The sequence below is a fragment of the Mauremys reevesii genome, linkage group 20 (assembly GCF_016161935.1).
Source record: "Mauremys reevesii isolate NIE-2019 linkage group 20, ASM1616193v1, whole genome shotgun sequence".
NCBI lineage: Eukaryota > Metazoa > Chordata > Testudines > Geoemydidae > Mauremys > Mauremys reevesii.
In genome coordinates, this window is record NC_052642.1 from 16,725,307 (window position 1) to 16,738,396 (window position 13,090).

Here is a 13,090-nt window from a genome sequence, read left to right on the forward strand (position 1 = left end):
TCTTTTCCCAACATTCTTTTCCTTTCTCCCCGGTCTTTACACAGCCTATTTAAATGCAGGATTGTGTGTAGCACCTTATAAACAGAATTTAGCAATCACAAAAGGTGTGGAACGGATAACCCTGGAAGCTGAAGTCTTCTCTCTGTCAACAGTACAGAGAGCACCAGTGCAAGCTTCCCCACCAATAAGCCTCAAACCCCAAGCTGGGAAGACCACCTCTATGGGTAACTTCACTCAATGGTCCTTGGCCTTTGCTGAAACTGCCAAATTAGTGCTAGCTTTGGTGGTGATTTTAGTGATACAGAGCCCTGTCCACCAGGAGAGGGGCTGAGACCACCAACCTCATTTCACATAAGCCACCAGATGGATACAACTTTCAATCAGAGCTGGATTAAATCAGAAAGCTAGAGATGAAAAGCTCTCTAGCCCATTACCATTTCTCTGAGCCATCCAGTCCCCTGGAATTAAGCATGGCAGTGGGGTTTCCAATAAATATGTCTACAGATCAGTGATTTATTCATAGGGGGAGCCATGGAATTTCCTAAACCCTCTTAAATATCTGTTTCCTGGCTCCAAACAGTCAATAACTTGCCAGCAAGGGAACATATTTGTCCTCTCCTCAATATCTGTTTTCTGCTTTTCATTATAATTTGCTAAATAATACATTACAATGAGTTATTTATCACACTCGGCAGCTTCAAGATCTTTATATGGCTCCCCCTCCCTAGGAACTTCACAGATAAATCACTTACACAAATATCTGACTGGCACTGCCCTAGTTCTGAGTTTTCTCTTCACGTGTACAGCACCTGTGCGCATTGGCTGTGAGGCTCCATTTAAGACCCATTCGTCACTAAATTAAACAGCAGCTCTTTGCCTCAGGATACTGATGTCTCTCTCTATTACTCTTCTACTTGTGGTCCTTCTATGGATGCCAGGCAAAGGGCAGAGGGAAATAAAAATAATGAGAGAGAGAATAAGGGGGGGGGGGGAGAAAGGCTCTTGGAAAGTGCTGCTGGGACCGCCGTTTCTTCTAGTCCTAGACACTCAGACAATCAGTGGAAAATACTAGCCTGGTACCCCAGGAAGGTGGAATCATATATTGAAATAATTGCCAATTTGATTTGTGGTCTTTGGGATTTTTGTTATACTCTTTAAGGAAGGCTGGATAGTCTGGGCCAGCGTAATTAATGGATCAAGTGCCAACTACATTGAATACCACATTTTGATCTATGAATCTGCACACCAGCTGCGTTCCTTGGGCACAATGCAGATCGCAAAGCCTATGACAAAGTGTGAGAGAGCTGGGGACACACATTTTCAGCGGAGGGGATCTGGCTATGGAACAAATTCCCTGAGGAGATGAGGCAAATCCAGAGTCTGACCACCTGCACAATACATTGCAAAGCTTTCCTTTCTGAGAAGGCCTTTCACCACAAACGACACTCACAATGAAAACACTCTTTTTACTCCCCAATCCCTCTCTTCCCCCAACTGCCTTCCCTACAAAAAAACATACATGTCAGAGATGCCGTGAAGTCCACAGGGAACTTTGTTATTAGTGGTTTTACTTGTAAGGCACTCAGACACTGTGGTGCTGGGTGGCAGTATAAAACTCTACAGGTGCGGCTACGCTGCAGCTAGGTAATTCCCAGCTTGGGTAAACGTACACACGTTCGCTCTTATCACGCTAGCATGCTAAAAATAGCAGTGTGGCTGTAGCGGGAAGAGTTAGTTGTCCTGAGTGAAATCCTCTCCAAGATGCTAGGTACGAACTCAGGTGGCTAGCATGAGTCACCACTCATGTCAGCTCAGCCACGCTGATCTGTCTGCCAGAGCTGGGAATTACACCTCCCAGCTGCAATGGAGAGATACCCTAAGACAGACAGGCGGACTGTGGTTAAAGCCCTGGCTTGGGACTCGGGAGACATGGATTCATTTCCCAGCCTTGACATAGATTTCCTGTGTGACCTTGAGCAAGGAACTTACTTCCTCTGCCTGAGCTCCCTATTTGTAAATTGGAGATAATATTTCTTCCCTTTGGCTGCTTTAACTTAAGGGACGGCTTCCGTCCCCCCATTAGCCCAGAATCCAGAGCGTGCAGAGGCGGCTTACAGGACCACCTTTGTCCCAAGAGGCACAGCCCTGAATCTGTTCCTCAGTCTTTGGCTTCTCTGCTAAAACAGCGAACCAGGCAGCCCATCAGTGCCAACTGTAGGGGTAGTTTATGCATCTAGACCTCCCCATCTGGGAGCTAGATTGAGTGCCACTAAACTCATTCCATATGGCTCACTCAGTCGCTACCAGTCTTTCGAGGTGAAATCCTGGTCTCATTGAAATCAATGCCAAAGCTTCCATTGACTTGAACGTGGTCAGAATTTCACCCTGGATCTCTATCAATCTAGACACTATCTGAATCAGTGGTCAAGAAGCAAAGGGTCCTATAGTCTGTTTGCTAATCCCACGCACCATCCATTCCCTACTCCCTGCATCCACAATTGTGCTCAGCGCAGGTCCCAGCTATAAGGGACAGCCTAGCACTGTAACTAGGATGTGAGCCTAGCCAGTTCTAGTCATGCCAGAGACCTGACAAACACTAGTTGAAACCTGATTGTTCCTTTGTAGTGTTGTAAATGCTTACAGATGTTTGTTGGCTTTCATCTAGTCTGTGCATTCCAGTGGAGAAAAATACCAGATACCTGTAAATATGTAAATATTTTAATCTCTTTTAAAAAAAAGATGAGCTTCTAGTCTGCCTTTTTTTTTTTTTTTTTTTTTTTTTCCCTTTTTAACTGCAGGAGCCTGGATTTGAAAAGGCTGGAAACATCCTCTCTGCTGCATGGGCAAACCACAGAGGAAGGATGATGATGATAATCTAAATCAAACACTGTAGCAGATCTGATTGTCTTCATTAACTCCTTGAGCACTAATCTCAAACTCCCCTTCGTCTGCTGGCAAGATTTTCAGGGACAAATGAATGAAATCTGGGACAGTGAATCTGAATATGTGGCAATGGATCAAGCTGCCTCCAGCTGTGTGCCAATACATAATATACAGCGCGTGTATATTTACATACCTTCAGGACTGAGAGTCTCAATTTGGTAGACAGTTGGCACAATCGCATGCATGAATGGGAAACACAAACTGAGCCAAATCTGAAAGTTAGCCCAAAAAAAGGGGAGGTGGGTAAAGAAGGGAATTTGGCTCTGAAGCTGTATCTACATTATAGAATTGAACCATTTGTAAAACACAGGTGGCGACAACTGAATTAAGCACAAATGATTTAGTGCACTCACTCTAGCCATGGCGAGCCAGCCAAAGGTGCTCTGCATGGCAGCCCCAGGTCTAGTTCAGAGCTGTTTTAAATTGTTTCGGGTGCAGTGGCCTCTGGGTACATAACCCACAGCTCCTGGCACAGCTCCCGCAACAGCCCATTTCAGGATATTTTAAAAGGCATTGAGGGTGTCACGGGGAATTGTGGAAGTAGAGATCAAATTCTCATAATTTCATAAGCAAGTCCCACAATTCCTTCTTTTTTGGACTCTGGAATACAGGGCCTCAACATGTGCACCATCATAGGAAGATGAGTGATGTGGCCTCAAGTGTAGCCCTTTGGATAAGCAAAATCGCACACACTGTATGCATAAATCATATAACTGTATGGCAAGCACGCAGCTGGGCATGCAGTTACCTGAGTTTGTATGCAAAAATGTCAATATGTTGTGGGTGAATCTGCAGTTGAAAATCTAGGCAGGGCCCTGGGCTGGGAGTCCAGAGACCTGAATTCTATTCCCAGCTTAGCCACAAACATGGTGTGTGGCCTTGGGCAAGTCACTTCACTTGTGACTTCTCTTTTCTCCTTCTATCCTTGGTCTGTCTCATCTATTTAGAGTCTAAGCTATTCAGAGTAGGGACTGTCACTCACTATGAGTTTGTACAGTGCCTAGCACTCTGGGGGCCCTATATCAGTTAAGACCTCTAGGTGTTACTATACTGTAAACAGACAACCATAGAATATCAGGGTTGGAAGGGACCTCAGGAGGTCATCTAGTCCAACCCCCTCCTCAAAGCAGGACCAATTCCCAACTAAATCATCCCAGCCAGGGCTTTGTCCTAACCTTAAAAACCTCTAAGGAAGGCGATTCCACCATCTCCCTAGGTAACCCATTCCAGTGCTTCACCACCCTCCTAGTGAAAAAGTTTTTCCTAATATCCAACCTAAACCTCCCCCACTGCAACTTGAGACCATTACTCCTTGTTCTGTCATGTGGTACCACTGAGAACACTCTAGATCCATCCTCTTTGGAACCCCCTTTCAGGTAGTTGAAAGCAGCTATCAAATCCCCCCTCGTTCTTCTCTTCTGCAGACTAAATAATAATAAGTATTAGACTTCTGGACCATAAGATCTTTCACTCGCACATTATCTCTCAGTCATGGAGATGTGGGCCTTTTCCATACAGGGCAGCTTCAGTGGAGCCCAGTGTGAATCCTGCATATCCAGCCGCACCTGGCATTACAATACCGCATCAGCTTTGCTGTCATCAGCAACTCCTGCACCCTCCGAGGGCAAGGGGCTAGGCTTTGTCCCCACATACTGAATTAAAAACTACATCCCCGAGCCCTGTTTGCCTCCTGCATCTCCAAAATCAATGTTGTTTGCTCCCAAACATCTAGTGGCAGAGGATGACTCAGCTAGGCCCCTCCGCAGACAATGAATGGGAGAAAGGCACATTGTGCGGCAATGACCTCATTTACAATAACATCAGCCACTCACGACATCCCCATTGAACATGAGCTCAGGCGATTGGCCTTCACGAGTGGTGGAAGTGAAGAAAGGATGCTGTGTTCCATCACGGAGCACAGGGAGTGGACAGAGCCTCGCTAGCTTTCCGATAGCCAACAGTTGCAATGATGGATTTTAATAAGAGTTGCAGTGAGATCTGCACGCGTGCAGGAAACTGGTAATTTTCCAGGGCGGGGAGCTGGGGAATTCTAGACTGAGTGACTCACTAGGAAAAAGAAATTGGTTTGTTCAAATTGGTGTTATTTCCCCCTTAACTGCTGTGTGCGTGTGGTTTTCTTTTCCTTTTTCCTCCCTTCCAAAAGAACTCAGTGTTGACTGTCTTTATGTGTGCAGTCAGGACGAAGCAGGGAAGAGATTAGTAAATGTCTGCACGCATAACACCCGTGGTCCAGAGACAGACGAGCAGATGGCCGTTCTTAATCTCCCCATCCTAACTGTCACCCCAGCTCAGGAAACATGGGAAAACTCTCATTGGCTCCACTTATTCATTTACTAAGGTCTCCGTGTGCTCTTGGGTGACAGTGATACTGTTTGAAAGCGCTGAACTCAGAGGGGAGGAGCTGGCGAGCTCAGTGTTTAGGGGGAAGAGTTCCTTGTGTCTTCGTTCCTAGTTTCGATCCGGCTTGCTCTGTCTTATGTGAAATTGCTTTTGTGTGGGCACACGTGCACTCAGAATTTACACTGCCCAGTTATGAGCTCATATGAATGTCTGGGTTCTATTCCCATTTCCGCAACTGACTAGCCATCAACCTGGTGTGAGTCACTTAGCCACTCAGTGCTTCAGTTCCCCCCTCTGTACACTATTTCCCAGAAGGGGCTGCGATGAAGCTTAATTAATAGTCTGTAAAGCTTAATTAATTGTCTGAGATGCTGTGACAAAAGGAGTTAGCAGAACACCATTTATATTATGGGAGTGACCAAAGGTCCAGATTAGGACCTGGGCCCTGTTGTGCTGTACAGATACTAATGGACAGCCACTGCCCCATTATTAATTACTATTATTTTTCCTAATATTAGAGGGAACATAATTTGGGGACAGAGAATGTGCATTTCCCATAATCAATTTTTTCCAGCTCAGCAACAGTGGAACTGACCTGTCAAAACAAATTATTGTCTGTGGAGGCTCGTCTCTCATTCCACCTATGACTGTCCCTTGCGTGGTACAGAAATATTGACTGATATTCAAAGCGCTCATTATTTTTTATCATAAAACACTGGCCAGAGTGGAATCATGGTCAAAACTGGCCAAACCTGTTCAAATAGAGCCAGTTTTTCCTTCACTGCAAGCAATGTATGAAGAAGCATTAGACTGTAACCTTGATATTCTTCCTCTTTTTTTCTGCAAACCTCTATGATCTTTAATAAAAATAAAGCTTAACCCTTCCCCTCCCTCCCCCCCGCCCATTCACACGTACACACAAATTAAGGGAACCAATACACAAAACTTCACTTTGAACCATAAATTCTCATGGGTTTTGCCACAGATTATGATAACAATACTTCCATCTGAGGCCTTGAAAGCAGTTGGCAAACATTCATTCATTAAGCTTTCTTGTTTCATATGGTATACAGGTAAACTGAGGCACGGAGTGACCAAGGTGAGCAAGTGGTAGAAGAGGGAATAGAATTGAGAAGTCTTGGCTCTCCTGTTCTCTGCTCTACCTACTTCATTATCCTACCTCCAAAGCAGCCATCGCTACATCACAAACCATTTGTATCTCTTTAAATAGATGGGGCCAAATACACTCCTGGCCTAGGAGTAACACCCTTGACTTTTGTGGAGTTGCCACAGGGCTGAATCTGACGCAGGATGTTCACAGGTGACTTCTGTGCATTATCCTTTTCTACCTACTGCCCTTGATTACTTCAGTGCTGAAACGCAGGCAGCCTCACCTAATCGGCCCTTCGTTTAGCCAGACGACTGGGGGTTTCCAAAAGTCTCCCCCTGCACAATGACTTTATATACACTAACAGCCGCCGCGGTCATTCCCTGGGTCTCGCTCATGCCAAGGGGGCTGGATTCTTTGGAAGTGTCCCCATGGAGTACTGAGTGATGTCGGCTGTGCACCGACACAGCCAGCTGATAGCACCTGTGTCCCGACAAGGGCCTCATCATTTGGTTCCCTTGCTGATTACATTGTCGGAGGAAAAACTGGTAAGATGCTGGTGATTCTGGCTAAGTGGGAGTGGCACCAGCTCTCCCTGAAGAACCTTAAAACCCCTCTCACTAACCATGAAAGGGGAGGTCAGTGCTTGACAAAGGGCAGGTTTTTATTGCTGTTGAACTGAAACACAGAGGTCTCTATTCTTCAATCAAGGAAGATACAACTAGAAGGAAAAGTTCTAGTTAAGCCTTAAATGACCTTTCCAATTATATAGTGTCTTCCATCCAGGGAACGCACACTGCTTTACAAATACTGATAAGTTTAACCTCACAACGTCCCTGGGAAGCAGCTATCATTGTCCCATTTTACAGACAGGCAAAATGAGGCTCAGAGAGGCAAAATGACTTGCCCAGCGTGTGTAGCCGAACCAGGCACAAAACCCAGTCCCTCTGTTTTAACTGTCAGACCATCTTTCCATTTTAGCCAACTAATCCAAGCTACCGAAGAGGAAGGGACCACCAATGGAGGGCAGGTAGGATGGGGAGGGTACAAAGGGAAACGCAGACATTAAAATGCATCTTCTTTTTATTTAAAATTGTATGTCAATTAGTTGCAGTCCTCAAGCTCCTGGAAAGCTGTCTTGGTGTTGCAATGATTTTGGGTACCATTCCCCTGAAAGCTAAGGGGTAATCTACCATGTAGCCCTACCATCTCAGGAAGGATAATCGCGGCAATTCTGGACTGGACTCTGAAAAAAAATCTCATAGGGCTTTGACCAGACCAAGCTGCTAGGTAAAAAACTAATCTTCACCTGCCAGCCTTCTAAACTTTATGGAACCCCAGAAAATTTATGAGAGTTGCTTATTAAAAAGTTCCCCAACTCATTTCTCAGTGTGTTTGATGTTGATTTCCAGTTAATTTAGTGCTCCTGAAAGCAGCCAGCCGATTTAAAATCCATGAGATAGATGGAGCCCCACTGGAGGTGTGGCTCATGGAACTAGCCAGATTGACAGCTCTGGAGAGTGAAGTCCTCTGATGAGCCAGAGACAGGTACAGTATGAACAGCATCGGTACGGCTTTCTCAAACTGCTTTGCTAATGGGCTTCAGCTCTCAAGGAGCAACTCACAATGGTGGGAGAACAGTTCCAGTTTCACGACCCACTTAGTTTATTAGGACCGTCAACAAGGATGTCAAACGTGGCAGGTTTCTGCGAGGTGGACATATGTCCTCAAGGTACTTGGCTGAGTCCACCAAATTCAATTCACACAGGCTAGATGGTAATGATTTTCATCCTGTTCAATGCTGGGATGGATTCAACTTACAAGTGAAAAGCTCCATATGTCCTCACTGGTTCTCTGAACCACTCTCTCGCTCTCTACCACCCTCCACCCCCCATCTTTATATCACCTTCAGATATTAAGGACTCTATATTTTAAACAAATTTGAAATAAACTCATGGTTTTTACTGTAATCTTGTGTCTGTATCTCCCCAGCATGATTTATAAAAAAGCTGAGGGTTTTATTTATTGCCGACTCAGAATTTGCTATCTCCAAACATCCAGTTCGCTCATTATTTCATTTTGACTTTTTCAGAACCGAAGAGCTAGTCTAGTCCCATGACTTATTCATCAGACTATGATTTACACACATAATACAAATCCGATCCTGAATCACGAGCTAGGGGCAAGCCTCTATAATTCATGCCGCTCCCTTACACACCACATGGACACTAGGTCCCCTGCTGGAGCTCCACAGAGCGCTCTCTCTACAGAGCAGATTAATTGTTTTCCCTGGGATGACTCACTTCCTGGCACCTCCTATGCTCAACATGGTAGGAATGGTCTGGCAATTCTCCTACTGCTGTCGTTGCAGTGACCCTATGGATTAGCCACAACATCTACAATTACAAATGCACAACTGAAACAATTTGGCCTGATACTTACTTACACCAGGGTTTGGGTAGCATAACTCCTTTGGATTTAGTGTTTTATATCCACTTTGCACTGGTATAAGGGATCACACTGGGTGCAAGGCAACAGAGAATGCGGCTGTGGCCTCAATGGAGTTCCCCCTGATTTAAGGCAGTGTGAGGGAAAGAATAAGCAGGAGTCAGGATCACTTCGTTAAAGCAGAATTAGACACTGCCAGGACAGGGAGGTTGTTGTGTTCTCAGACAGCAGCCCATGTACCCGTACGTGGGCAGAGCCAGGCATGTGCCACACCATATCATTTAATCACTCCTTTCTAGCCAATATATACAGCACTGTTCCAAGAAGCTTATAGTAACTTTTTGCACAGCATATATTTCCTTTCATCTGAGCATCTCCGAGTAGCCTCAAACAATTCAGGAAGTCCCCAGACCCCCTGTGAGATAGGTAAGCATTTTATACCCATTTAACAGATGGGTAAAATTGAATCACAGCAAGGTTAAGACCAAAATTGTACTGTAAGCCAGATCCTCAGCTGGTATAAATTAGTGTAGCCCAGTCTACCAGGAATAGACCCAGAGTCCTGAATCCCAGTCCCTTTCTGTAACCATGAGGCCATGCTGCCCAGCTTCACCTCTCTAGAAATAAATCCCTTGGTAGGTAGACAACCCATAGGTGCAGAAGTGATCATGTCTGGGCTGCAAAGCACCTCTCTCCTTTTTAAAGGCAGACAGAGCATCTCAGCATCCTGCTACCTGCACCATGAATTTCCTTTGGCATTTCCAGTCTCACACATGAGAATTCATGAGACCACAATAGGAAATTAGGTTATTTTTAAATAAGAGGAGGAAACGGTGTCTTTGTGTCAGACAAGTGGAAGAAATCCAGGACCAAGAGACTGCAGAGCCTCGCCACTTCAGACAGCAGGTGCTCTCCAAGATGTGGTTATGGCAACAAAATAAATGACGGATAATTGCTTTTGTGACAACTTGCCAATTAAATTAGACTCAGCAGAATAACATAATGACAATTTGTTATGCTCTGGTGGGCACTAACATACCAATCATAATTAAATGCTATGACTGAAATAGAATGCTGCTCTACACAGGAATATATAACCCCAATTCCCTCCCAGTGAAACATTATAGGTTCAGTCTTCATTTTAATTTCTGGAGGATAATAGCATTAGCCCACATCAGAATGAGCTTGGAATATGCATACAAGCAGTAGCACAGGGAAACAGGCCAAGATGAGGACAGCAGAGTTGCTTGAGCTCCTGTGGGTACCCTCCAAAACACTCCTTATGCATGGGTGCCTCAAAATAGTGGGGGACACGCTCAGGTCACTCATATCCTGGGGAGATTTCCAGATCCCTGAACAGAAGGAGCAACCAAAAGAGACAGGGCTCGAGAATCCAGCCCGGCTTTTAACACGCAGCCTAGTGCTTGCTGGATCAGGACTGTGGAGGTTTAGTCAGGGCAGACTGAGTGCCCATGCAGTGCAGACTGGATCAGTAAAGTTCTTACATGGCCCAGCATTAGCTCTCAGAGCTCTGATTTAATGAACTCCCATTAACTGGGAGCACAACACAACATCCCCCTTTTACACCATTCCCTGAATCACTTCACAACTAGGCCCTGTTCATTAAAACAAAGACTTAGCTCATAGTTATCTAGATGAAAATAATTCGCTATCAGGTTCCCCACATAGCCCTAGTTATCATGCAGTAACCGTAAGTGAAATGCACTCCTGTGCAGAGGAGCCAACACAAGGCCTTTGCACCACTTAAGTCCCACTTACACCCTCTTTTGCGGGCTTAAGTGTTGCCTAAGGGCTCGTGCTGCCTCTCTGCACTGGATGAATTTCACTGGGTAACAATAAAGATTGACTTGTTTCCAATATCACTGGACAGTAGAGTGCCAACCTTTCCACAGGACAGAACCTAAACCCTTGCTCTCTGCTACCAAACCACAGACCCGATGGCAAACTAAGGGCCACAAGACTCAACCGTCTTGGATCGCTGGCTATGTAGGCCAAAAGCAGGCCAGGGTATGCAAATCCCAAAATGTGTAGAGTCTGGGTGAACTGAACTGAGATCTGACCCACCCCAAGTTTTGGTTTCGCAACAATTAAAACCTGACCGAAAAGGTTCTGAAAAACAAAACCCAACCTCTCAACCTTTAGTTGTTTACTAACCTGGTTCTTCCAGGATTGCACTCATCCTTCCTCTGCTCATCAATAATCTCTCCCTACTCTCCCTTTCCAGAACTGTTGTCCCATGTCTTGTTTATCTTAGACTTAGCTCTTTGGGGCAGGGAATGTTTTTTCCTCGATGGAAGTTTAGAATGCTAATTAGCAAATTGTGCCATGTCTTAAACTGCACCATGTAAATCCCCAGCACTATAGAAGCAACATTTAGTATTTTAAAAAAGGATAGCTCAGTGGTTTGAGCATTGGCCTGCTAAACCCAGGGTTGTGAGCTCAATCCTTGAGGGGGCCATTTAGGGATCCGGGGCAAAAATCTGTCTGGGGATTGGTCCTACTTTGAGCAGGGGGTTAGACTAGATGACTTCCTGAGGTCCCTTCCAACCCTGATATTCTATTATATGATTCTATGAACCCTACTGTTCAAATGATATTCTTTAAATAAATATGCTCACTGTACATAACAGATGCCATTAGAGAGCGCATTGCTAAGAAGCAGCGGGGCACGGAGCTGACGCAAAGCTCTCCTGAGAAGTAGGTGTTAATAAAGCCACTTACTTGGTGTTCTCATACGAGGTGTGGATATCACACATACAGAAGCCTCAGACTCCAGTTTTCCTTGGGTCGACAGTTCCTCAGAGAGCTGCCTCTGCTGCCACGACCGCTTTCCTGGCAAATGAGTGTAAAATGACCAGCTCGTAGGCCTAGCCTCCTAACCGTCAAAGACCTGCCGGTGTAGACCCTAATCGGAATGAAAGAAAGAAAGAACGAAAACGTACCCAGATCCTGTTCCTTGAGGGGAGACGGCAATTTACACTGATAAAAATCTATCTAAATTCCAGGAGTGCAAAGGAAGCGCCAAGTTATAAGATTGTCGTGCTCCTGGGTAACAAAGGCCCTCGTACCCTTTGGGAAATCTCACCGTATCTTTTAGAAGACGTCGTGTATGAAGAACGAGACACCTTCACCCACCCCCCCACAGGAAACTAAAGCTCCAACGGACACAGCTCTCTAGAAGATTCTGTAAGGAGGCCCCAATCCCACAAGTGGGACTATGTAGAGGCCAGTTGAAAAAGAACAGCATTTTACTACAATGCTATTTTGGTTGTAATGAGTGCTGGAGTTCCAGTATTTGGGGTTCAGAGTCACAGCTTTATCTAAAAAGAGACGACATGAAATAACTTATTACTCACCTCTCTGTAAAACGTGGAGCTGGCAAGGCCTGATCAGCTGGTGTTCAGCAGAGCGGGTGAATTGTTTTGGATGCCCCAAATCTAGGATATGCTCCTGTAATTCTTACTTCCACTGACCTCACCATGGGATAGCATGGATGGTATTTAATCTTCCAGCGTGTGCCTAATAATATAGTTAGAGATGTGTTACTGCTCACTAATGCATATCCAAGCTCCAGCACAGTCTAGCTTTGTCTAGTGGTGAATGCAGGGGATGAGAAATCAGAACTGTAGGGTTCTAGTCACTGCCTTTACCTCGCTGTGCAACCTCACACACATTACTTCAGTGTTTGTGCCTCACTTTCCTCATTTGTAAATCAGGGACAATTGCCTATTATATCAAGAAGCTGCCCAAATTCACGGCCTGCTCCTACAATTTATGCAGCTAATCCCATCAATGGAGCCCCTCCAGTTTATACAGGCTGCATGAATCCACCTTGGGCTAGTTCTTTCCCGGATGATACCACACTTTGAGTACTAGGGTCTCTCTCTAAAAGGCTTAATTCTGATGATTGATTTATCTATAAGGATTTATCTATAACACCTCATCAGCGTGAGATTCGGTTGTAACAGGGCATGTTTTGTGTACTATTGTCCAAGACAGAAAATGGGGTTCAGTAGCAGACTCAGTGCATTTGCAGTCAGACAGTGTGGACATACAGAAATCTCCCTTCCTGGCATAGTGCTAGACCTTCAGTATATTTGCATCACTTACCTTATTGCTAATACCATTATAGCAAACTAGCAACCTGAATGCAACGTCTATTGTAGGGAGCGTGTGGTCAAGTCATTAAAGCGGGAGATGTTGGGAGTC

General features: G+C 45.1%; 1 long non-coding RNA gene across 2 annotated transcripts in view; it reads right to left on the reverse strand.

Moving 5' to 3' along the window:
* Positions 1-12,031, reverse strand: part of LOC120387429 — a 78,939-nt gene extending 66,908 nt beyond the window's left edge. For both annotated transcript variants that reach the window (XR_005590161.1, XR_005590162.1), the window contains exons 1-2: positions 11,967-12,031; positions 11,603-11,786 (exon numbers count right to left, since the gene is read on the reverse strand). This is a non-coding gene — a long non-coding RNA (uncharacterized LOC120387429). The remainder of the gene's footprint in view (positions 1-11,602; positions 11,787-11,966) is intronic.
* Positions 12,032-13,090: the final 1,059 nt, after the last annotated feature.